This window comes from Crocuta crocuta, unplaced genomic scaffold, assembly GCF_008692635.1.
Source record: "Crocuta crocuta isolate KB4526 unplaced genomic scaffold, BGI_CrCroc_1.0 scaffold38, whole genome shotgun sequence".
Lineage (NCBI taxonomy): Eukaryota > Metazoa > Chordata > Mammalia > Carnivora > Hyaenidae > Crocuta > Crocuta crocuta.
Genome location: NW_027532605.1, coordinates 4,396,446 through 4,421,885, shown reverse-complemented (window position 1 = coordinate 4,421,885; position 25,440 = coordinate 4,396,446). Strand labels below are relative to the sequence as shown.

Sequence of the window (25,440 nt, the reverse complement as noted above, 5' to 3'; positions counted from 1 at the left end):
TGCTTTTTAATTTCCACATGTTTGAGGATTTTCCTATTATTTTTCTGTTCTTGGTTTCTAGCTGACTCCATTGTGGTCTAAGAGAAGATACTGTTTGATTTCTATTCTTTTAATTTTGTTAAGGTGTGTTTTTGTCCAGAATGTGGTCTACCATGGTGAACGTTCCATGTGAGCCTTAGAAGAATATGTATTTTGTGGTTTTGGATAAAGTGGTCTGTAGATGTTAATTATATCCAGTTGATTGATAATGTTGTTGAATTCAACTATGTCCTTACTAAATTTTGCCTGCTGAATCTGTCCATTCTGACAGAGGGGTATTGAAGTCTTCAATCATGATAATGAATTCATCTATTTCTCTTTGCAAATACATTAGTTTTTGCCTTACATGTTATATTTTTATTTTAGCAAAGGTACTTTGTAAACATTTTTTTAAATGACTAGTGCAAAACATTTAACACTTAAAATCAGCAAAGCTTCATTTAAGTAAAAAGTGTTATTTAAAAGAGTACCCTTAAAAGTCAGGCACAGGTTTTAAAAATGAAGTCTCTTGTTTCTTAAAATCCCCATGAATCCTGCCTGAAAAGTTTTAATAGCTACCAATAATACATTTCCATTGTGCCAGGTTACAGTATCTCTGGGACATTTAGGGTTTGTTGAAACTGAATTTGCTGGCTTTTAGTATAGATACTGCATCTTTTGCTGCATGGTAGATAACATTCTTCACCTATAATTTATCTTCATGATTGGTATGATTCTGTGACCAATAATGGAATTCCTGAGTAAGTCGGAAACATTGTTTAACATTCTCTGAGAAACAAAATCATCAGCCACTTGATACAGCCAAATAACTTATGAACCTCATATGGAATTCCTTTTGGAATAATTACCACATCTCTGAGAAATTTACAATTGCCCAGACTTCAACTTCATACTCTACATGAAGATGCTTTCTTAGTGATAGGTCTAAACACCAGATCTGATTAGTAAGATCATGGTTGCTGGGTTTTCCTGAACTTGCTTTTCTGATAACTTTTAAAGAAATGCTTATATCTTCTCTGTGTCTTTAGTAGTATATATGTACCAGAATGTCCTTGGCTTCTTTTCTGTCAATAAATTGCTTTTTTAGGAGTTCATGAAAATTTCCATCTTGGACAGTTTTAAGGACTTCTCAGTCATACTGTCCTTTTGAAATTCCCACATAGACCATGACATCAGCTACACCTGATATGTCTCAGCAAAGATGTTATTCCACATTTTTGATCTTCCAGAATAATTAGTCTATGGCACCATACGTCTTGGGACCTCAGTTTGGCCAAAGTAGTTTGGTAGCCTAGAGACAAAGTGCAGTTCTCCATGTCACCTTGTGTACTCAAGCAATGGAATGTTGGCCACCAGATCATCAAACCTGTCAGGCATTATATCTCTAAAATTTCTTCCTGATAGCCAGTCCTTAGGTTTCAACATCACTAATTCCTTTTCATTTTTCAAGAGATCCGGAACACCTTCAAATCCATTTCAAAAGTCTCTTTTTGACACTTCATTGATAATTTCATTGGTCCTTGCTATTGATTGAATGTGTCTCCCCCAAAATTTATTTGTTGAATCTAACCTCCTCCATGTGATGATACTTTGAGGTGGGTCAGTGGGAGGTGATTAGGTTCTGTCCTTATGAATACATCAGTGCCCTTATAAAAAGGAACCCAGAAAATTCCCTTGCCTCTGTCCTGTGAGGACACAGTAAGAAGACAGTTGTCTATGAACCAAGAAGGGACGCTCAGCAGACAAAATCTTTCAATACCTTGATCTTGGACTTTTCAGTCTCCAGAACTATGAGGAAAAAATGTTTGCTTTTTAAGCTATCCGACTATGGTATTTTATTATAGCAGCCCAAATAGACTAAGATAGTCCTACCATTAACTAGATCAGCTTCCTGGTTGCCAAACCCTTTGATGAAGGAGTAAGGTTTTCAAAATTCAGTATTCAATTTATGATGTATCCCGATACCATCGCTGGTTACTCTTGTTTCCAGCACTCCCCAAAAACATTCCAGTCCCTCTTATTGTTGAGATCCTGCAAGCACAGTAAGCAATGACCACACAGCCGGTAGTGAGGGGTTATCAGAATGCCATGCTTATTATCATTCCTGAAGATTTTACATGAATCAGAGAAGTCTTATTTTCTACCAAAGAAGCAAGATATCAAGGATTTTTTTGTATGCTGTTTTGTCCATTTTATCTTTGTTTTCTGTTTTGACATTCCCTCTGGTTAGGTTTGCTGGTGAATTTAAAGGAAAAGTGAGGGTTGGACAGGTCGACTTTATGCTGCTGGCTGGCTTGGAGGCTGCACCCTTGCCCACAGCTGCTGCTTCCAAGACTGAGGGATTCTACAGAAGCACAGCACTAAGAGGTTTTCCTCTCACTAAAGGTGTCTGTTTAATGTCTTCTTCTGAGGATGGATTTGAGAAGAGCTTCAGTTTACTGCTTTAACAAGGACAATTTGACTTTATCCCACATTTTGCTCTTATAATATGAAGAGTCTCCAACATTATAATGAACTTTTCCAAGACTGTTCTATGTAGGCATCAAGTTCCTTGGTTCATATACCTGACTCTTCACTCATCCCAGCCAAGGAAAAGCCTTGTGGGTGGCACTCTATTGGCAATTTTTGCTTTTCATTTGGTAGCAATTCACACATACTCCAAATTTACAGGGAGGATATACCCAGTGCAAGTTGAAGATGGTAGTATTGCACNTCCTGCCAGCAACCCTTTAAGAGATGTTCTTACTGTGACTCTATGGTTGACACAGCTTCCTTTTAAGAAATAACAAGTTGACATAGTGATCTCCAGTGTTGGCCAGGATACTGTATCCAAATCAGTCTCCACCACATTTTTGGTTAAAAGTACCCATACGCTAATTGTTCACTATTATAAACGTTTTTACAAAGAGGCAACACAGGAAAAACAAGCAAACAAGCAAAACTACACACACACATCAGGCTCTAATAACCTAACGTTTTTACAAAGAGGCAACACAGGAAAAACAAGCAAACAAACAAAACTACACACACACATCAGGCTCTAATAACCTAACAAATAAGGAGACTGTGATCAGCTCCCTTTTCTTATTCATCACTTACCTCAGAGAAATAGTTACTTAGATGATGAAATTGAAATTATTTCAGCTATAGTAGGTGAAGAATGACTTGGAAAGCAAGAAGCAAAAAATCTGATTAAATAAGAGGTGTAGAGATAGGTAGTTGTTGATGGTCGTCAACCTCTAAGCCATGTCATCAGGAGTCTAGACTTTCTATTTGTTTGCTCCATCATGTGTAGCTGTTAGTTTTTCCATCTTTGTGATCTCAAATTATGGTCTCAAAATGCCCACTGACACTTCAAGCAAGGAAGAAAAGGGAAAAACCACTTTCAGACCCTATAATGCCCCTGGCAAAAGCTTTCCCAGAAGTCCCCAGTAGATATTGTTATATATTTTACTGGCCAAGACTGGATCAGTTGGCCATATTTAGCTTCATGCGAATCTGGAAATTCTCTTGTATAGAAAAGGGCAACAGGATTATCTTAGATTAATTATGATTAATCTTCTGGAACTAGGCAGACTAGTGCCTATATTAGCCAGCTTTCACTGTGATATTCCATAATAATCAACTCCCCAAATCTTAGTGGTTTATAAAAACAGCATCTGTTCCTCACTTATGGACATGCAGGTCATCTGTAAGTCTGCTGGCTTTGGCTGGGATCAACTGGACTTGGATACAGACTGTGTGTGATTTCATGTGTGCTCCATGCATATTCTTATTCTGGCGCCACTGACGACCCTAGAATAGTCTCGTGGCAAATGGTAGGTGTACAAGAAGCCAGATAAAAATCACACAAACACATTTAGAGTCTCTGCTAATGTCATGTACAGTAACATTCCATTTGCCAAACAAATTTTCTGGCCAATTCCAACACAAACTGGGCAAGGATATATATCCTCTGCCTGTTCCAGTGGAAAGTACTACAAAGTCACATACAAAAATGTTTAGATGTCTAATTCTATTGCAGAAAGGGAATGAAGGATTGGAACAAAACTCTAACCTATCCCCTCATTCCAAATAAACTGAGGCTCTGAGAGAAAGAGAGAAAGGAATAACTACTGAGTAGCCATACAACAGTGCCTTCCACGCTAGAGCAATCAAAAGAAGACTTACAAACCATTGTTTTTTTTTTGTTTTGTTTTTGAGGTTTTTTTTTTGTTTAGTTAGCAGGAAGAGGAGGAAGTGAAGAAATGGATATGCTACAGATTGCTTTACTGAGCAGGGCTTTCTAGCAATAGCTTTGACAGACACTAGACTAGGCTGACACAGTTTAACATCTCAAACTCTCAATTCCATAGGCTGTCGGCATTTGAACTAATAGCAAACACCTCTGATGCCGTATGTGACAGACTCTAAAGTATTTACATGAATACTTTATCCCCCCAACACACCTATGAAGTTCTCCTCATTTATAGCTGAGAGGTCAAATAAACTAGGCAGCTGCTTACAGATGGCAAAATTATACTTGGGTTCTAATCATGTCTGATTTCATTCACTCAGGCATCTACCACTTGCCAGGCACCATGCTTACTGCTGAAGATGCAGACGAATGATGCAGACATGCCCTCCAGGACTATACAAGCTATACAGCCCACTGGACATTTATTACATGTTAACTAAAAAATGAGTCCAATATATATATGGGTGTTATTTTTCAAGTAAATATACTATGTGCCAGGTATTCTAAGGGCTTTGGATGTCAAATACCAATAAACCACCAACTGTATGAAATAAGTACAATTATTCACCATTGTAAATATTAGAAAACTGATATATGTAGAGGTTACCTTTGTTACACACTAGAAGTGAAGGGACAGGATTAGAACATAGGCAGTCTGGCTCTAGAGCCCATGTTCTCACCACAGCATCACACACAGCCCATGACTAAGAAAATACAGGTTTACTTCAATACATTAATTCATCAGTGTACCTTTTTCTGATGTATTTTTTCATTAAAAGTACTCATTACAGCGAGCCTGCATAGGTTAAATGAATCCCCATCCCCTTCATATGAATTTGAAAGTGAGATGGCTATACTTTGTGAGTTTTTACAACCAGCAGAAATTAAAGCCTGGAATTATAAAAATCAGCAGGTGGCTCTGGGAGAGCCTGAGGGCATTAGGATGCAGAGACCCCATCTATAAAGAAAGAGCATAACAAACAGCCTTTGCAGACACAGCATAGAATCAGCAGGTTTGCAAATGCCTGGGGCAGACAGGAGGGAGAATGATTTACTCATCTCGGACTGTGGCCTAGAGATTCAGAAATCACAGCAACATCCCCCCCCCCACCCCCCCAAGAACAGAAGTTGTTGGCGGGCACCATTCCATAGGGCCACCTGAGGGGAACAGCAGTGCAACAAGCTTGCTACCTGACCTTCATGCTTGGGAGGATCTACCCTTCCCAGTCACACTGGCCTCAGTCCCATTGCTAAGCTCTCCTCCCCCAGAAGACCAGTGCAAACTCCCCAACACCTCATCTCAGACTTGTGCTTTTTAATTTTTTTAATGTTTATTTTTGAGAGAGAAAGAGAGAATGCACACACAAACAGGGGAGGGGCAGAGAGAGGAAGACACAGAATCTGAAGCAGGCTCTGAGCTGTCAGCACAGAGCCTGACATGGGACTTGAACTCAAGGACCGTGAGATCATGACCTGAGCCAAAGTCACTCAACTGACTGAGCCACCAGGAGCCTCTCAGACTTGTGCATTTTATGTGACCTCAGTTCTAGTGGAGGCAGGTCTTATTTCACAAGCAGATCCAGCACCCATCTTGTTAAAACATGCCCCATCCTTGCTGGGGATCAAACATTGGCCACAACAGGCAAAGAGAACCTGTCCAGACAACTGGACTGAAGGAAAAAGAGGCCAGGACTCAAGAGCAGAGTCCACACAACACACGTAGGAGACACTCCCTGAGGCACCAGGCCCTGAGATATAGGGGACACAGCACTGCAGGGCCTACAGGACCTCTTCTTCATAAGGCCATTCTCTTCAAGAGCAAGAAAGGCAGTGGACTTTCCTAAAACACAGAAACAGACACAGAGAGACAAAATGAGACAGAGAACTATTTTCCCCAAAAAAGGACAGGACCAAACCACAGCAACAGACCTAAGCAAACAGATATAAGTAATATGCCTGATAGAGAATTTAAAGTAATGATGATAAAGATACTCACTGGACTTGAGAAAAGAGTGGAGTACATCAGTGAAACCCTTAACAAAGATAAAAAAGAACCAGTCAGAGATGAAAAACATAAATGAAGTTAAAAATACACTTGATGGTTTAAACAGCAGGCTAGATGAAGCAGGGAAATGAATTCAAATAAATGACCTAAAAGACAGAGTAATGGCAAGTAACCACCTGAAAAAAATGAGGGAGAAAAATTATGCAAATTGAGAATAGTCTTACGGAATTCAGTGACTCCATTAAGCACAATAACATTCACATTATAGGGATCCTAGAAGAAGAAGAGAGAGAAGAAGTGGCAGAAAATATTTCTGAAGAAACAGTAGCTAAAAACTTCCCTAATTTAGGGAAAGAACAAGATATCCAAATGCAGGAAGCACAGAGATCCTCCCTCCCCTGCCAAATCAACCCAAGGAGGTCCACACCAAGACACATAGTAATTAAAATGGCAAAAAGCAGGGATAAAGAAAAAAAAAATTTAAAGCAGCAGGAGAAGACACTTACATACTTATGGGGACACTCCATAAACAAATCAGTAGGTTTTTCAGCAGAAACTTTGCAGGCCAAGAGTGGCAGAATCCAATCAAAGTACTGAAAGGAAAAAAATCTGCAGCCAAGAGTAGTCTGTCAAGCAAAGCAATCATTCAGAATAGAAGGAGAGCTAGAGTTTCTCACACAAACAAAAGTTAAAGGCATTCATGACCACTAAACCAGGCCTACAAGAAATAGTAAAGAGGGCTCCTTGAGTGGAAAGGCCATGAGTAAGTAATGAAAAGTAAGAAAACACAAAAGTAGTAAAAGTAAGTATTTCTGTAAAAATGAGTCAAGGAATTCATAAAATAAAAGGATGTAAGATATTATACCACATACCTAAAATGTGATGGGGAGAAGAGTAAAGAATGGGTTTAAAGTTAAGCAAACATCCATTTAATATAGACTGCTATATGCAGAAGATAAGATGTTCTATACAAACCTAATAGGAACCACAAATAAAAAACCAGTAATAAATATCCAAAGAATAAAGAGAAAGAAATCCAAGTATATCATTTAGGAAAGCAATAAACCATGAAAGACAGCAAGAAGGGATCAGAGAAAAACTACAAAAACCACTACAAACAGGGGTGCCTCAGAGGCTTAGTTGGTTAAGCGTCTGACTTCAGCTCAGGTCATGATCTCATGGCCCATGAGTTCGAGCCCAGTATCAGGCTCCGTGCTGACAGCTGAGACCCTGAAGCTTGCTTTAGATTCTGTGTCTCCCTCTCTCTGCCCCTCCCCCACTCACACTCTGTCTCTCAAAAAATAAAACAAATTTTTAAGACAACCACAAAACAAGTAACAAAATCTATCAAAAATTACTTTGAATGTAAATGGACTAAATGCTCCAATCAAAAGACAAAGGGTGACAAGGTAGATAAAAATTAAGACCTATCTATATGCTGCCTACAAGAGACTCATTTCAGACCTAAAGTCACCTGTAGCTTGAAAGTAAGGGGCTGTATCGGGTGCCTGGGTGGCTCAGTCAGCTAAGCAGCCAACTTCAGCTCAGGTCATGATCTCGTGGTCTGAGTTTGAGCCCTGCATGGGGCTCTGTCCTGATAGCTCAGAGCTTGGAACCTGCTTCCAGTTCTGTGTCTCCCTCTCTCTCTGATCTTCCCCTGCTTATTCTCTGTCTGTCCTCTCTCTCATTCAAAAATAATAAACATTATTTTTTTTTAATTTAAAAAATAAAGAAAAGAAAGTAAGGGGATGGAGAAATTTATATCATGTGAATGGATGTCAAAGAAAGCTAGGGTAAAGCTAGCCCACTTATATTGCACAAAATAGACTTTTAAACAATGATTGTAATAGGTGACACAGGACACTATGTAATAATAAAAAAGACAATCCAACAAGAGACTATAACAATTGTAAATATTTATGCACCCAACATGGAGCACCCAAATACATAAAACAGTTAATAACCAACATAAAGGAACTAATCAATAGTCATACAATAATAGGGGATATTAACAGCTTCCACTTACATAGATAGATAATCCAAACATTTCAACAAGGAAACAGTGGCTTTGAATGACACACTAAATCAGATAGATTTAACAGATATATTCAGAACATTCCATCCTAAAACAGAATACATTTTCAAGTGCACGTGGAATGTTCTCAGAACAGATCACATATTAGGCCACAAAACAAACCTCAAAAATTCAAGAGTCGAAGTCATATCATATATCTTTTCCAACCACAGCACTATGAAACTAGAACTATAAGAAAAAAATCTGGAAAGAGCACACATACATGGAGGATAAATACATGCTACAACACAATGAACGGGTCAACTAAGAAGTTTCATTTTTTTTTAATGTTTTATTTATTTCTAGGAGAGAGAGAGACAGCGTGAGCAGGGGAGGGGCAGAGAGAGAGGGAGTGACAGACTCTGAAACAGGCTCCAGGCTCTGAGCTGGCAGTCAGCACAGAGCCCAACGCGGAGCTGGAACCCACGAACCGCGAAATCATGACCTAAGCGAAAGCCAGACGCTTAACCAACTAAGCCACCCAGGCGCCCCAGAAGTTTAAAAATAAGTAAAAAATTAATGGAAACAAATGAAAATGAAAACACAATGATTCAGTCTTTGAGATGCAGCAGAAGCACTTCTTAGAGGGAAGTTTGTAGCAATACAGGCCTACCTCAAGAAGCAAGAAAAATCTCAAATAAACCTAACCTTACAACTAAACCTAACCTTACCTTCAACCTAATCTTACACCTAAAGTGGCTAGAAAATAAAACAAAATCCAAAGCCAACAGAAGGAAGGAAATAATAAAAATCAGAGCAGAAAGAAATGATATAGAAGATAAGGAAACAATAGAAGAGATCAATATCAATAAAACCAGTAGCTTGTTCTTTGAAAAGATCAACAAAATCTCATCAAGAGGGGAAGAGAGAGAGAACCCAAATAAATCATGAAGAGGAGAAATAACAACCAACACCACACAAATACAAACAATTCTAAGTATATAATGAAAAATTACATGCCAACAAATTGGACAACCTAGAAGAAATGGAGAAGTCCCTAGAAACATATAACCTACCAAAATTTAAACAGGAAAGAATGGAAAGTTAAACAGATCAAAAACCAGTAAAGAAATTGAATCAGTAATCAACAACTACCAACAAACTAAAAGTTGCAGACCAGATGGCTTCACAGGGGAATTCTACCAAACATTTTAAGTAGAATTAACCCCTATTATTCTCCAAAATTTCTGAAAAATAGAAAAGGAAATACTTCCAAATTCATTCTGTGAAGCCACCATTACCCTGACACCAAAACACCACACAAAAAAGAGAACTTCAGGCCAACATCTATGATGAACATAAGCACAAAAACCTCAGTGAAATACTAGCAAACCAAATCTAACAACACGTTAAAAAAATCATTCACCATAATCAAATAGGATTTATTCTTGGAATGAAAGGGTGGTTTGATATTTGCAAAAACAGTATGATAGGTCACATCTATAAGAGAAAGCATAAAAACCATATGATAATTTCAATAGATGCAGAAAAAGCATTTGACAAAGAACATACACTCATGATAAAAACTCTTAAACCAGTTTTAGAGGGAACATACCTCAACATATTAAAGGCCTTACACACACACAAAAAAAACCACACACCACTAACATCGTACTCAATGGTGAAAAACAGAGTTTTTCCCATAAGGTCAGGAAAAAGATAAGAATGTCTACTCTCACCACTTTTATTCAACATAGTACTGGAAGACCTAGCCACAGCAATCAGACAACAAAAAGAAATAGAAGGCATCCAAACTGGTAAGGAAGAAATAGAACTTTCACTATTTGCAGATGACATATTACCATATATAGAAAACGCTAAAGATTCCACCATAAAACTACCAGAACTGATAATGAATTCAGTAAACTCACAGGATACTAAATCTATGTACGGAAATCTGTACACTAATAATGAAGAACAAAAAGAAGAATTAAGAAAACAATTCCATTTACAATTGCACCAAGGTCAGATATCTAGGGATAAACTTAGTCAAAGAGGAAAGACCTGTACTCTGAAAACTATAAAACATTTATAAAAGAAATACAAGACTTCACAAAGAAATGGAAAGACATCCCATGCTCATGGATTGGAAGAAAAATATATGGTTAAAATGTTTATACTACCCAAAGCAATCTACAGATTTAATGCAATCCCTACCAAAGTACCAACACCATTTTTTCGTAGAGCTAGAACAAACAACCTGAAAGTTTTGTACGGAACCACAAAAGACCCCAAATAGCAAAAGCAATCTTGGAATTGCTGGAAAACTGGAGGTATTACTATTCTGGACTTTAAGTTACATTACAAATGTTGTAGTATGGTACTGCCATAAAAATAGACACATAGATTAATAGAGCAGAATAGAAAACCCACAAATAAACCCACAATTATCTGGTCAATTAATCTTTCTGAAAGGAGGCAAGAATATACAATGGGAAAAAGACTTCAACAAATGGTGTAGGGAAAAATGGATAGCTACATGCAAGAGAGTGAAAGTGGATGATTTTCTTACACCACACACAAAAATAAACTCAAAATGGATTAAGGACCACATGTGAGACATGAAACCATAAAAACCCTGGAAGAGTACACGGAATAATTTCTCTGGCATCAGCCATTGCAACATTTTTTCTTCATCGGTCTCCTGAGGCAAAGGAAATGAAAGCAAAAATAAACTATAGGGACTACATCAAAATAAAAAGCTGCTGTAGAGCAAAGAAACGAATCAACAAAACTAAAAGGCAGCTTTCTGAGTGGAAGAAGGTATTTGCAAATGACATATCTAGAAAAGGGTTAGTATCCAAAATATATACAGAACTTACACAACACACACACACACACACAAATAATCTAATTTAAGAATGGGCAGAAGACATGAACAGACATTCTTCAAAGAAGACACCCAGATGGCCAACAGACACATGAAAATATGCTCAGCATTAATGATAATCAGGGAAACACAAATCAAAACTATAAGGAGATATCACTTCATACCTGTCAGAATGGCTAAACACACACATACACACACACACACGAAACAGCATGTTGGCAAGGATGTAGCAAAGAATACTCTTGCACTGTCAGTGGGAATACAAACGGGTGCAGCCACTGTGGAAAACAGTATGGAGGTTCCTCAAAAATTAAAAATAGAACTACCATATGATCTAGTAATCACACTATGGGGTATTTACCCCCAAAAATTAAAAGATGCTAATTCAAAAGGATACATGCAAACCTGTGTTTAATACAGCATTGTTTACAATAGCCAATCTATAGAAGCAGCCTAAGTGTCCATCAACTGAAGAATGGATAAAGTAGATGCAATATTTAGGGGCGCCTATGTGGTTCAGTCAATTAAGCATCCTACCCTTGATTTCAGCTCAGGTCATGATCTCATGATTTGTGGGTTCAAGCCCCACAATGGACTCTACACTGACAGCACATAGCCTGCTTGGTATTCTCTCTTTCTTTGCCCTCTCCCCCAGCTTGTGTTCTCTCTCTAAAAAATAAATAAACATTTAAAATGAAGATATAGATTATATGTGTATAATATATACAAATAAACATTAAAAAAGAAGATATATATGTTACATATATAATGGACTACTATTCAGCCATAAAACTGACTTTTTTGCTCTGGAAGAAAGAATGAAATCTTGCCATTTGTAACAACATGGATGCAGCTAGAGCATAATGCTAAGTGAAAGGAGTCAGCCAGAAAAAGACAAATACCATATGATTCCGCTCACATGTGGAATTTAAGGTACAAAACAGAGCAAAGGAAAAGAAAAGAGAGAAACCAAGAAACAGATGCTTAACTGTATAGAACAAACTGATGGGGAGGTGGGTGGGAGCATAAGTTAAATACTTCATGGGGATTTAAAGTACACCTATCATGATGAGCACTATAGAATGTATAGAAATGTTAAATCACTATATTGTACACCTGAAACTAATGACACTATGTTAACTAGACTGGAATTAATATTAAAAACTTAATTTAAAAAACTCATTATGATCATATAAAGACCTATAAAACATTTTATGTTAACAAGGGTTCTTCATGGGGCACCTGGGTGGCTCAGCAGGTTAAGCAGCAGATTTGGGCTCACATCATGATCAGATTCTGTCTCCCTCTCTCTTTGCCCTTCCCCCACTCATGCGTGGGTGCACACACATTTCCTCTCTTTCCTTCTCTCTCCATCTCTCTTAAAAATAAATAAGCTTTTAAAATTTTATTATTATTATTATTATTATTTTACAAAAGTGTTCTTCACACTTGAAAAACTTGAGATTACGGGTCTGGCATTTTTTAAATCTTCTAAAATTATAAACTAAGAGGAAAAATAATATAAAACAATTATCATGTCTTTTTCCTTAAATCTCAGACACTGGATTTCAGTTATTCTCTTTTTTAATGGGTGTTTGATATTTACCTAATACTTTACAATCGGTTGTTGATCACAGTACTTTGCAGTGATAAATGTGCACGTTTTTACTAAAATCTCTCTGTGTGGGGTGCTGGCGGTGCCACCAGAGAGGCCTGGTCGCCGGCTCCATAGAGCAGCAGGCACTTGGGCCACAATTGCAGCGGGGTCCAGTCCAGGCCCTGCTGCTAAGCTTCAGGGAAGCCCCATGATGCAGCCACGGACCAGGACCAGGGGCCCCTGCTGAGCCCACCAGGCGGCACCCTGGCTCCCAAGCCCCGTGGCCAGGCCGCCCCAGCCCACTGTGCTGCAGCCTGCTGTGCCCCCCTGCCAGCCTTCCAACTCCAGAGCAAATTTTTCAGATCATAAAACATGAATTCAGTCATTATCAGAGGTAGAAACCTTCCGAAGTGGTCCTTAATCAGAGTGAAGCTTGCACTTAGGAGAGTCAGCCTTCCTCCTCAGCGCGCACACTGCCTAGTTCTCCAGATTCCTTCTGAAGAAGTACCAGCCCCTTGTACCCTCCTACACGTTGGAATAGCATGTGAGCATCTCTTAAAAGATTAGAAAGATCAAATTCGGGAGGGTGTGAGCGAATCGTCTGTACCAGTCTAGCAGAATATCAATCTTTTGTGAAATTCATACACGATCGATCGCAGTATGCAATGATGTGGGACAAGGCCGACAAGCCATGCATATCTGGGTACCAGATTTGGCCACAAGACATGCTACATTTCAGCTCCGGCTTTCCATCCGGACAAACTTAAATGCTTCCTGTGGGCCATTTTTTTACAACTTGAAAAAACCTTAAAACCTTCGGGTTGTCAAAAGCATCTCTTTCTTTTCTCCTCATCCAATAAACAGCTGTGCCCTACTGGGATAGATTTTCCAAACAAAAATACCTGAAGCAGTTTAGCAAAGTATGCCTTCAGTGCGGCACTCACAAGCACAGTCCTGTAAGAAGTATGTGTGTGGGGGGGGAGGGTATTTTATTTGTATTGTGCAGATGTTTTTGATTCTGGCTGTGAATTTGATGCATGACCAGTTATGGTTAAAAACACCTGCTTGGTCTGCAGAAGATTATTAGTATTTTGTGACCATATGCCTGGTAACACTGGATTAGTTTATGTGTACGTATTATTTGTGAAATGCAGGGACTGTTGTCAGGCACGGAACATGAATCATAAATGAGGACAGGCATTAGGTGTGATTATGACAACATAGCAGAGGTCCCTGGTCCTAGGCCTACAGATGTGTAGCGAGGGAGGACAAGCCGGAAATGGCCCAATGGACACCTGGGTTCTGCCCAGCCACATGAGAAAAATACTTTTGACTCCAACCCTTAACATACTCACATGGAGTCTGCCCTCACATAATTCACACAAACAGCTCCCTGGACACCAAACCTCTAAAACAAAAGGCCTCCCCTGGAGCAGAAGTATCAGACTTTGCTTGGGGAGGACAGCAGACGGGAGCAACCGTCTGGACCAGGCTCCGACAGCATTGCTGCTTGGGAGGAACCACTTCACCTTTATCTTAGTTATTACAGCTTGAACTGGGACCCTTTGGTTAGTTTCCCCCAAATTCTTTTATGAAGTGTCCATATTCAACGGACTGAGTTTTGTTTTAGCAACCCCCTTGCTCGAAGTTGCTTAGGGGCTATTTTTGACCTTGTTTCCAAATCTGAGGAACAGAAAGTGGCCTCTGTTTTGAGGAAGTGAAAGTTAAGTAAACGTTTACTTTTTACTGTGGCTTGTTCAGGACTACACTTTACAAAATGCCTGGCTTCCTTTGTTAGTGTTTCTAGAAAGGAAAGTTCTACTAAAATAGTTTTAGTTGGAATATAGAATAGCTTTTAAAATACAGCTTATTTTGAAAAACTGAGTTGAATTCAAATGCAAAAAAAAAATGTTATAGGTTAACCTCCCTGGTAAATATAAAGCATTAGCAAATTGCACTATCAGTGCACCAAAAAATAACACTACATTATAATCATTGGTGGATATAGGAATGCAAGGATTTTTCAAAATTGGAAAATCTGTTTATGGAAGTCACTGGCATATAAAGAATACTTAAATACTTGTTAGTAAAGAAGATTCCCTAGGGGAAAATAATAGACAAGAAAGAGTTATTCCCAGCAACATGATCTCTAACATTTAATGCTTTCACAGAAGAGACCCCAAAGCAGCAGTCCATGAAATGGGGGTGAGGATGGAAAAGAGGGATGTGTGATATCAAGGTATCCAAGAGAAGAAGGCAGTTTCAAGTAAGAACGAAATATTGACAATTAATGCAGCACAATGACAGTGTCAGTGTCCCTGGATTCATGGAGAGAGGCTGCAGTGGAACGGGCTAAGAGAAAATATAAAGTGAGGAAATGGAAATAGCTCTTTTAAGAAGAGTGCAGTGAAAGAAAGGTGTGGTTAGTATTTTGTTTTGTATTGACTGTTGTTGTGTAAGGATGGTAGATACTGAAACATATTTTATACCAAAGGAAGTAATCAGTGAGTAAAAGTTTGGTGATGTGGCAGAGATAAAATAGTTATGGAGCAATGCTTTCTCCCTTAGCCACCAACGCCTTGCCAAACTCCAACTCAGGTGAAACTCAACTGTCTGCCATGTTTCTGAATTCAAGCAGCTGCAGATAGTGAGAGAAACATGCACATCTGGTCTCACTTAAAATCCATGACCACAGATCTCAAAAGAGCACTTAACACTAACCAGCAATCCTACTATATTTGCTTAATAAGACAGCTTCTCCTCTTTCCAAATGACTACATCACACATTCTCCTCTCTCCCAAAACTTACTCATGTCTTTCTCCTCTTTCACTTTTAGCTGCTTACCTTGCCTCATACATCACGTGGGAAAATAGAAGCTTTTAGAGAATATTCTTTCAACTGCCCACCATCGAATCTCCCTGCTTTTGAGCACCTGCCTTCTTCTGTGTCTCCAAGTGGCATGGACCCTTCTTTATTATAATAGTTAGGAAAACAGCTGAAGTATAACTGCACTGTTAACTCAGAAAAATGTTGGCATTCTTTGGGAGAAATAAATTGCTAAAACTATACACAATAAAAATTTGATTAGAAATCATAGAGTTCCAGCTCCTTGAAAAAATTAGATTTGCAAATGTGACCTGGGAAAATTGGATTTGGCAGTAATAATGCACCCTAATAAAGGCCAAATACTATGTGCCTTCATTAAAATGTTCATTAAAGAATTTACACACAAAAGAAAATGATTTCCCCAAAGAAAATCATTTTAGCAAAATAGAAATAAACATGGAAAGTTGGTATATTTTAACTCTGAATATCAATTGTTAAAAATCAAAATTCAACTGAGTAAATTTGAAAATCTAAGTGGCCTTATTCACCAATTCATGAGTGGGGAAGCATCCCACCTAGTAAGTAGAAAAGAGCTCTGAGGAGCTGAACAAAATGAAAGACTTCTATAGGCAGAGGGCTAAAAAGAAAGTTTCTAATAAAAAGTAAATTGTTTCAGGCAAGATTGCCTTCCTTCTGGTGAAAGGCAGGGGTCTGTCTTGCAGATTACCTAACTAGCACTGATCAGGTAGTTCCACCTTAAAGGGTAAAGATCATATTCCCTGGAGAGGCTGAGATTGCAATTAAATTAGATATTAAGTCTTGGTTTGCTGACGTGGGCCTGAGTACACGTGACTTCCTTTTGGGCCTGTTGTCTCTCTTTTTTTTTAAAACACAGTCAAGGTTATAGATGGCCATTAAAGTGCTGATATTTAGAAACAAAGTCAAAACAATCTCGTATAACAATATTGGGGAAAATTGCCCAACAGAGAGGTCAAAATATTCTGTACTACTTCGGTGTATTTCCTTTCAGATCTTTTTTATGTATTCAGACAGAACAGTGGGGTCTACTCTCTATTGCTCAAGCTTAGGGTCCCCAAACATAATTAGTCAGCCCCATCCCTCCCATACCACCACTACCACACTAACAGGTCCCCTTGGGCTAATCAATGCCCTACGGCATTGCAAAGAGATACCTACATTGGGCAGCCGAGCAAAAGGAGAAAGCAAAGCTTGGTGGCAGGACTGAGCGGTGTCAGGCTGGATAACCAGCTGGTGAGAACGTGGTACAGAGGCAGGACAGTTCTCCCAGAGTGCAGATTAGACGATGGACGGGCACAGGTCCTGAGTGCAGGCAATGTGAAGTTCTCCTTCATGGGGACTCTAGGCAGTCTTCCGGCTGGCAAGGTCTCTGATCCAATGAGTGTTGGCACCTCCCAGCAGTCATTCCTCAGACACACTGACCTTACACTTTGCACCACCGTTTTCATGGCTCCTGGTATTTTACTTTCCTTTCCTACTCCTCCCCTGGTTTCCTTCCTCTGCTCTCCTTTTGCCCTACAGACTTCTTCTATTTCTCTTATAACATCTTTTAATGTTCATTAGGAAGAACCTCAGTGTCTCCTTACAACATCTTTTAATGTTCATTAGGAAAAACTCATTTCAAGCCGTTTATTGTTCTGCATTTAAAGAGCTTAGCAAAATTGACAATAAATTATTTGTAAAAAAATTAAAAAATAAAAAAATAAAGAGCTTAGCAACAAGTAAAACAACAATAAGTGAAAAGCTAAACACACTAAAAAAAAAAAAACCTCTTCCTGGATTCATAAGGGAGGAGAGGTCAATGGACAAATCTATGTCTCCAGGATTGGAAAGACTGATAGGCAAACACAGGGAGTCATGACTTACCAGAGCAGAAACTCACTTTGTGGAAACCACCTCAGGAACCAGAGTCAGAAAATCATCTGGGTTCCAGGGTCAGAAAACTTGAACTGCACTTGATGACTTGCTGGAGGCTTAGGGTATCCAATTAGGAGAGTTAAGAACTCTGGGGGATTCAATCCTAGTGGACCTCTACATTTTGTAAAATTTACCTCCAGGAGCTTGAGCAAGTTCCAGCAGCAAGGAGAAAAATCCCCGCCAGCTTCTGGCTGGGAAGGAAAAGGGATCCATTTTGAAAGAAACCAGAGCAGTCTGTTCTTAATAAGGCCTGCCCTCAGGAGAAACTACTTAACCAGAGCCTCGCCTGCTGGATGGAGTGTTATTAGAGCCTAATTCACCTCGGGAAGGGAAATATCCAATCTAGTTCAGCACTTGGTCTTCCATGTGGGGGAAGGGAAATATTCAACACCAGTCCATTCTAGCCCTCTTGTCCCACCTAAAGGGGGAGAAAGAAAAACGAAGAGACACTTGTGCCTTTTACAGTCCAGAAGCATAGGCTCGCTAAGAGACTGAGACCTGATCATACAGCAATAAACTGCTTCCTCCCTGCACACATACCTCACCCATTACATTACTGAAGGCCCATTTATAACAGTGCCTTTTACCCAGTACGTCAAATCCAGCTATCCCCTCCCAAAAAAGTTACAACGCCTACTAAAAGTAAATTTAAAAACAGTACCCACATAAGTATTCTAATAAATGAATGCATCATATTTTATTTATACAATCTCCCACCTATGTTCTTAAAATTTTCCACTATCCTAAAACAATAAAAATCCTTACACACATATAGTGATGTAATCAAATGATAAATTTCCTTAAAACATATTTCTAAAAATGATTTGCCAGAACTCTGAAAATAATAGATAATCTGTTTAATAAGCAACTCTGGCAAAGAAGGGAATCAGGGTATGGGGAGGAATGTGGGAAGAGGTGAAAGTGAGTCAGGTGAGGAAAATTTATGACCACATAGCTTTCTTTTTTCTCCTCTTAAAGTGTTTTTATTTTTTGAATATGGTGTGAAAAGATCCTTGGATTTCAAAGAATATATGTAAAAAAAAATAATTCTGCCTCTCATATGTCTCCCAGATCCCAGTTCTCTCCCTGGTTTCTTAATTAGCCTTTTTTAATATTAAGGTAAACCATACAAAACAGCCTTTTTTGTAGCTCAAACCATGGTTTAGAGAAATGCAGTAGGGTTCCACCTTATATTATATACATGTCCATTTACTTTTCCAAATATATGAGTCTAAAATACTCAGTGACTTCTTCATATATATATATATATATATGAGGATGTTTTGCTATAAACTTCTTTCCTTAGTGGGAACAAAATACTTGAAAGTCAGATTTTAAAAATTTAAACTCTGAGGAATGTTAGATAAGTGGAGTAAAGGAGGCCTTGGGTGTGGTGTTATTCATTTCCCTAAAATGAGTAACAGTGTCCTTTAACACTTGAAGAGGGAGCAACACTTTTGAAGTCTATAAGTTACATAAACAAATGATAAGAAAATGCATTGTATGAAGAAAATCTCCTGCTAACAAAGCCCAATGGTTTCCCACAGAACCCTGGAAAGCCCCACCTCTGGTTATACAGGCATGCAGGCTAGAGGGCACTGTGGTCCAACCCTAACTTCTTGGTTCTGTAGCCAGGATTGGGAATAAAATTCACTAGAATAGTTTTTGCACCAATAAAAGACTATGGGTGAATCGTTTCTCTATTGTGACTTTACTTCCTGAAGTAGCTTTTCTCTAGAAAAGCAAGAAGCAATAACCAAATCTTCTTAGCTGTATCATTAGAATATCTTTTCAGGGAAAGTTCAGGTTACAGAACTGGAATACCCATGGCATTTTGGCTGGGCACTTAAGGGAAATAAAATGACTGTTTTTTTCAGGATGAACCCAAGCCTTTGGACACTGTGGCATTGGAAAGTGATCCTCCCTGAATTAGTTTGTTCAGCTTTTCTGAATTATTGCTCAATCACCTTCTCTCAAAAGACACCTCTTATGATTCTCCTCAAAAGTATGTCTGGAATCACTATATCATGGTCAACTCTCTTAACCCATAGATGCATATCCTCACTCCTAATCCCTAAAATAAATGTATACTTGTACACAGTATAAATTCTGTCTGTTCATGTATTGGGCTTATTCTGACCTCCTCTGTTTGTTGTGCATGTGTTCCTGTTTGTTTATAACTTAAAAGCATTAGGTTGAGTGTTAAACTGACTGTTTCAATGGGAAAATGTGTTCTTGTCAGATTAGAAAATGATGGTTGGGCTTCCATGCCAGACCACCAAAACTTTTGAATCTGTAACTTACCTGAACCATGATGCTCGTGGTCCTTTTTCAATTATACCCCCATTTCATTGAATAGGCATGACTTGGAAAATGCTGAGATGGTCCTAATGTGGGACACCAGCAACAGAAGTTCTCTCAACTTCGATAGGAATCATGGCCACTGCTATATAGTCAAAAAGGATTGTTGGACATTGGTCTCAAGGTTCACTCACCATATTTGAAATACCCCTGGTACTAAGAGTCCTCTTGTTTTATGTTCAGTAGACATGCATTATTCTGAAAAAAAAAAAAAAATAGTGTGTTGCAGATCTCAAGCGAATGAAAGAATGAAAATATGGCTAAATTGAAGTGGGAGCAGTTAGCTCAGGCAGTGTCTGGTTTAGTCATGCAAGAGGCTGAAACAAAGTGAGGCTGCTACAAAGCACAGCCACTCCCACAGTATCCTTTTATTCAAAGGATATGCTGAACAGGTATCTAGGTAGCATTAGGGCAACAGAAAGAAGAAACCTAGCATTCTCAAGGTGGAAGTAAAAGAGTGTGGGGAGAAATTGAAGATGGAGAGGATAGCAAAGGTAAGCTAGGAGCTCTTAGTGGGGAGAGTGATCAGTTCCTACTGATCTAAGTTCTGGTTGTTCTGGTTCACTGTAAATGATTATGATTCCTAAAAGCAATAATGATGTGGCTGCTGTTTTACCAGTTTATATCACCTCATAAGTAAGAAAATATCTGGACAAGATTAAAGACTCCAGTCTGACTTACATTCCTAGCTTCTTGTCAGCTGCCTCTCAAATGGCTTTATAAGATCACCAGCAATGAGGCAAGTGTGGGTGAATCTGTGAAAATCCATCATCACTAATGGGAAATAAATTCCTGGTTCCGTGTCAATGAAGCAATCACATCCTATTTGTAAGGAAAAGACAACAGTATTTATTGTGTGGACAATGGCTCATTAACACACAGTTTTTTTCAGAGTATTAGTCTGTCATCTTATAAATGGATATATTCACTGCACAAAGACAAATGTTTCTCATGTGAACAGAAGGCAGATACTGCTGGCAGTGTTTTCTCAGATGAGTTTGCTGTATAGATAGAATATGGAGAGGGATAGGGAAGTAGGTAGAATGGATTATGGAATAAGTAGCAAATGTTTCCTCGTGGCTGGTTTACGTAAGATTAAATATAATTACCTGTTCTTCTGACTCACTAAAAAGTTTCTCAGTCCAAGAGGCAAGGTCTGCCTTTGATATTTGAGGGAAGCCAAAGGGCCGCCTTTCTGATTACTTACCTGCTAGAATATCCACAATTCTCATAAAACATTTGTACAGATAATGTGAATTGACTAATGCGTCATTAACTGTGGTCATGTAATACAGAAAATGTTCTGAGAAAATGTATCAACCCTGTTGAGAGTGAGGTGTTGTAATGGATGGTAAATTCTATGAGGAAAGGAAAGAGTATTAACATTATAGTATTTAAGGACATTTTTCTTAGTTGAAATCAGGACACATTGTGTCACTCCTATAGCTAACATATATGCATCTGTAGAAGTACCAAGTTTGAGTTCTTTGTTGGAAAAACGTAAAAGGCACAAAAGGGATTAATTAAGGTTTCTGAAGGCCATTTTGTTTTCATTGAAAGAGTCTCCTCACAGAAGCCTCAAGCTGAAATCCTCCAGCCTTATTCTGAGATAAAAAGTACTATATACTTCTTAAATATTACTGTACATGTCTGTGCCTCTTTCTTCCAGGGAGGAACTCAGATTGCCATCAAACAGAATCAATTATGTTTACATGTGACAGTATTTCATGTAAAGTCACACACTGGTATCTTCTCTGGAGATGTAACTGGAAACTTCCAATTCAACCATGTGGTTTCCCTCAAAGTAAGAATCTATTTCTGCGTATCTAAAAATGGATCCAACAATGAGAAGCTGACCAATTGTAGAGTTGGTTAAAAAAAAAGTTCAACTATCCTTGACCCAGTTGAAGCTATGTGTTTAATATTTGACCATTTTTTCCATTAGGAGGCAAATTACAAAAGCAACAAGCCATTTGTTTGAACAAGTTTGAGTTTTTAATACTTTATCAGTAGCAAAAAGAAATCTAACTTGTTATCTTCATCATTCAGTGTACATACACTACAGATTATAGATGGGGGCTTTAACAAAGAAGGACTCCCTCTAATGTAAATTCTGTTTACAAACTATCCTGTACATACAAGAGAATATATTTTTAGAGGTCCCGTAAAAAGGAATGATTTCTCTAAATCACTGACTATGGAGCAAGGTGATTTTAGGCAAGAAGTAATTGAGAAGAAATTTACAGAAAAAAAGACTGAAACTTTTTCTAGAATGATTCTGAATTAAACTTATCACACTTACTTTCTTATAATTTTTTTATCAACAGGAGATATTCACAAAAACTTCCTAAATTTTAGACTATTGAGTTTTCTTAGTAATACAACACTTCATCCTATTTTTAGACTAGAGAAGAACTTTCATCACAGTTATTTCAAAACATTTAAACTTCTTTATGAGGCAACACCTGTCATATAATCTGCACTAGATGCTCCACTGACAGCTGAAGGGGTCAGTCCTCAGCGTGAGTTCACCAGGTTCTCTTTTCAGTAACACATTCCACTATACTCAGGATGTAATTAGGAAATAACTTTCTTGGGCCTTGCAAATAAAGCCCGTATAATCTGTTACGGTACATTTTCCTATGATTAAAGATGTTATAGATTTTATAGATGCCATTTCAGTGTAAGTGAATTAATCTCTCTTCAACATTTCATGAGTCTATTTTCAAGTCATCTGTCTGAAATCACGTTGCTTTATTTTTTTTTAATGTTTTATTTATTTCTGAGAGAGAGAGAGGCAGTGTGAGCAGGGGAGGGTCAGAGAGAGGGGGAGATACAGAATGTGAAGCAGGCTCCATGCTCTGAGCTAGCTGTCAGCACAGAGCCCGATGCGGGGCTCTCAAACCCACAAAGCATGAGGTCATGACCTGAGTTGAGTCGGATGCTTAACCGACTGAGCCACCCAGGTGCCCCTGAAATCACATTACTTAATATGGAGAGAAACGTATTGCTTATTTTAGTTTCTTGAAGTAAATGTTTCAAATTTTCAGAAATTCATATAAAAATACAAAAATGTTTGCTTCGTATTCTTTCTATTCATGCAGAAAGAACCTCAATTAAAAAATAAAATGTTTGATGATTTTTTTTTTAAAAAAAGAAATATGTAGGGGTGCTTGGGTGGCTCAGTCAGTTAAGCCTCCGACTCGATTTCAGCTCAGGTCATGATCTCACGGTTCATGGGATTGAGCCCCACACCTGGCTCTGAGCCGATGGGGTGGAGCCTGTTTGGATTCTCTCTCTCTCTCTCTCTCTCTCTGCCCCTCCCCTGCTCTCTCAATCTCTTTCTCTCAAAATAAATAAACATTAAAAAAAAAGAAATATCTAGTTGCCAGTATTTACCTACCATGTAAAATCTCCATTTTTAAAATACGTTTAGTTGCACTATTATGGGCTGTTTTGCAAGCAGTTTTGAAGCTCACAGTCCTAAAGTTCCCTGAACTGAAATACTTTGAAAGTGCCTTTCTCCAATGACCCAGGCTGAGGAATGTAAATGAGAAAATAATTGGCCACACAGAATTAGCTATCAGACTTCCTCTATCCTAAGATGTACTTTTTCCCAGTTAATTTTTCTGGAATCAAAATGTTTTTATATTAATGTGCTTGGATTTAATGTGCTTTAATTTAATGTGTTTCTCCTCCATGAACAGGGAGGCATTTGTTTGTTAGTTTGTTTTTATTAACCCCTCTGCTTTCAGAGAGAGTTGATGTGGCCTGGTATTTAGGAGTCCTCAGGGCCATAGCCTCCCGCTGGTTTTCTTTTCTTTCGTGAAAGAGGAAGGAGGTTGTTTTCAAATTCCTGGTGACTCTTACAATCTATGGTGTCTGCACAAGTGCCTGCCTTTCCTTTTTTTTTCTTTTTCTTTTTTTTTTTACTGAGACCCTACAGTGACTGTGTTAATCCCATTAACATAGTGACCCTAGAACCATGACCTAAATTTATGGTGATCTTCAAATAAATATTTGTGGAGGCAAGAATTAGACTTTAACTGCCACCATGAAGCTTGCCTTAGGGGAAGACATTTGATAAAAATCTAAATTAGCCCAAGTTAAAGAGTCAGAATTTCTACACTGCGATTACTTTTCTGTTTTTCAGTAGCAACTAAGCTGCTATTCAGGACTAACAAATCTTGAATTCAGAAATAGACATCCAAAGTTTTGTGCAACTAAATGACCAGCAATAAAGGACCTGGCTGTAATTGCAAAACTAAGTTATTATTATGTGCACTTCCTATTTTTGCTGGAAAAATATAAGGTTTTGCCCCACTTTAGGATGCCTAACCAGGTGTTATAAAAAACTTCTCTATCTAATAATTGTTTTATATTTTGGATTTTATCTGAAATGGTATAAATATGGCTTGATAATATCATGAAAAAGTAGATTCAAACAGATGAATAACAAATCATCTTTCCATTGATTTGAGGGTTTATCCTATTACTTTGTAAACCCAATGAACAACTTTCCAAGTACTGTCATTGAAAGAAAGAAGGAAAGAAAGAAAGAGAGAGAAAGAAAAAGAGAAAGAGAGAAAGCCAGGAGGGAGGGAGAAGGAGGGGAGAAAAAAGGAAGGGAGGAAGGAAGGAGAACATGGCCATTTGACAAAGACAACTACATAAGTCAAATGTCCCCCTTATAGTAAAAGAAAAACTAATACAGATTAGGAGAAATAGATGTGTAAGTGCCATAATATATGTTGTATGTACTATATATGTAGTTGCGATGCAAGCTACATCATTCTTGGGTTATTGTTATTAACCCTAAAAGTCAAATTCAGACTTGTCCAAGTAAAAAGAAGCCATGCGCAATTATCTAGCAGTGGGAAAAGACAGAACTTGGCATTGCAAAATCTGGAATGAAGTCCCTGCTTAGTCCCTTATTAGCTAAGAGAATTTGGGTTAATCATTAATCCGTCTAAGCCTCATTTTCCACATCTGTCAGTTAAGAATAATTCATTCTTCCAGAGGGTGTTTGGGGATTCAAATGACATAGGAAAATATATATTCTTTATAATTATAAAATCTTCTAAAAATGTTATTTAGGACATTTTAAAAATAAAAACGGAGACAATTTTTCTGGATGAGCAAGTCTTTTAGGAATTATTCAAATAGTCAGGAAAGATCACCAGAAATTGAACTTGGTAATATCAAGCATGAGACACCTCCAATCCATACTTACATCTGGGGCCAGTGCACCTATTTCAAGATCCTCATGCCCTCTGACTGTGGAAGACCTGCTCCCTGGAGACCCAGGGGCCAAGGAGATACTTTTCAGGCTCTTGAACAATTATGACTAGTTGATCTCTTCATTCATTCCCTATACTGGGTTCTGGAGATACAGAGAGGACTAATAGTCAAGGTACCTCCTTTTCTGGAGCTTAGAGTCTAGTAAGAGAGGCACAAATTACTCAAATAATCACTCAAATACATAAAAACAGTGAAAAGCCTTTAAAAGGAGAG

The 25,440-nt window shown here is 38.3% G+C and overlaps 1 pseudogene; it reads right to left on the bottom strand.

Annotated features, from left to right (window-relative positions):
- Positions 1-643: 643 nt before the first annotated feature.
- Positions 644-17,096, bottom strand: LOC144244915 (lysine-specific demethylase 3A-like; annotated as a pseudogene).
- Between the last annotated feature and the right edge of the window lie 8,344 nt (positions 17,097-25,440).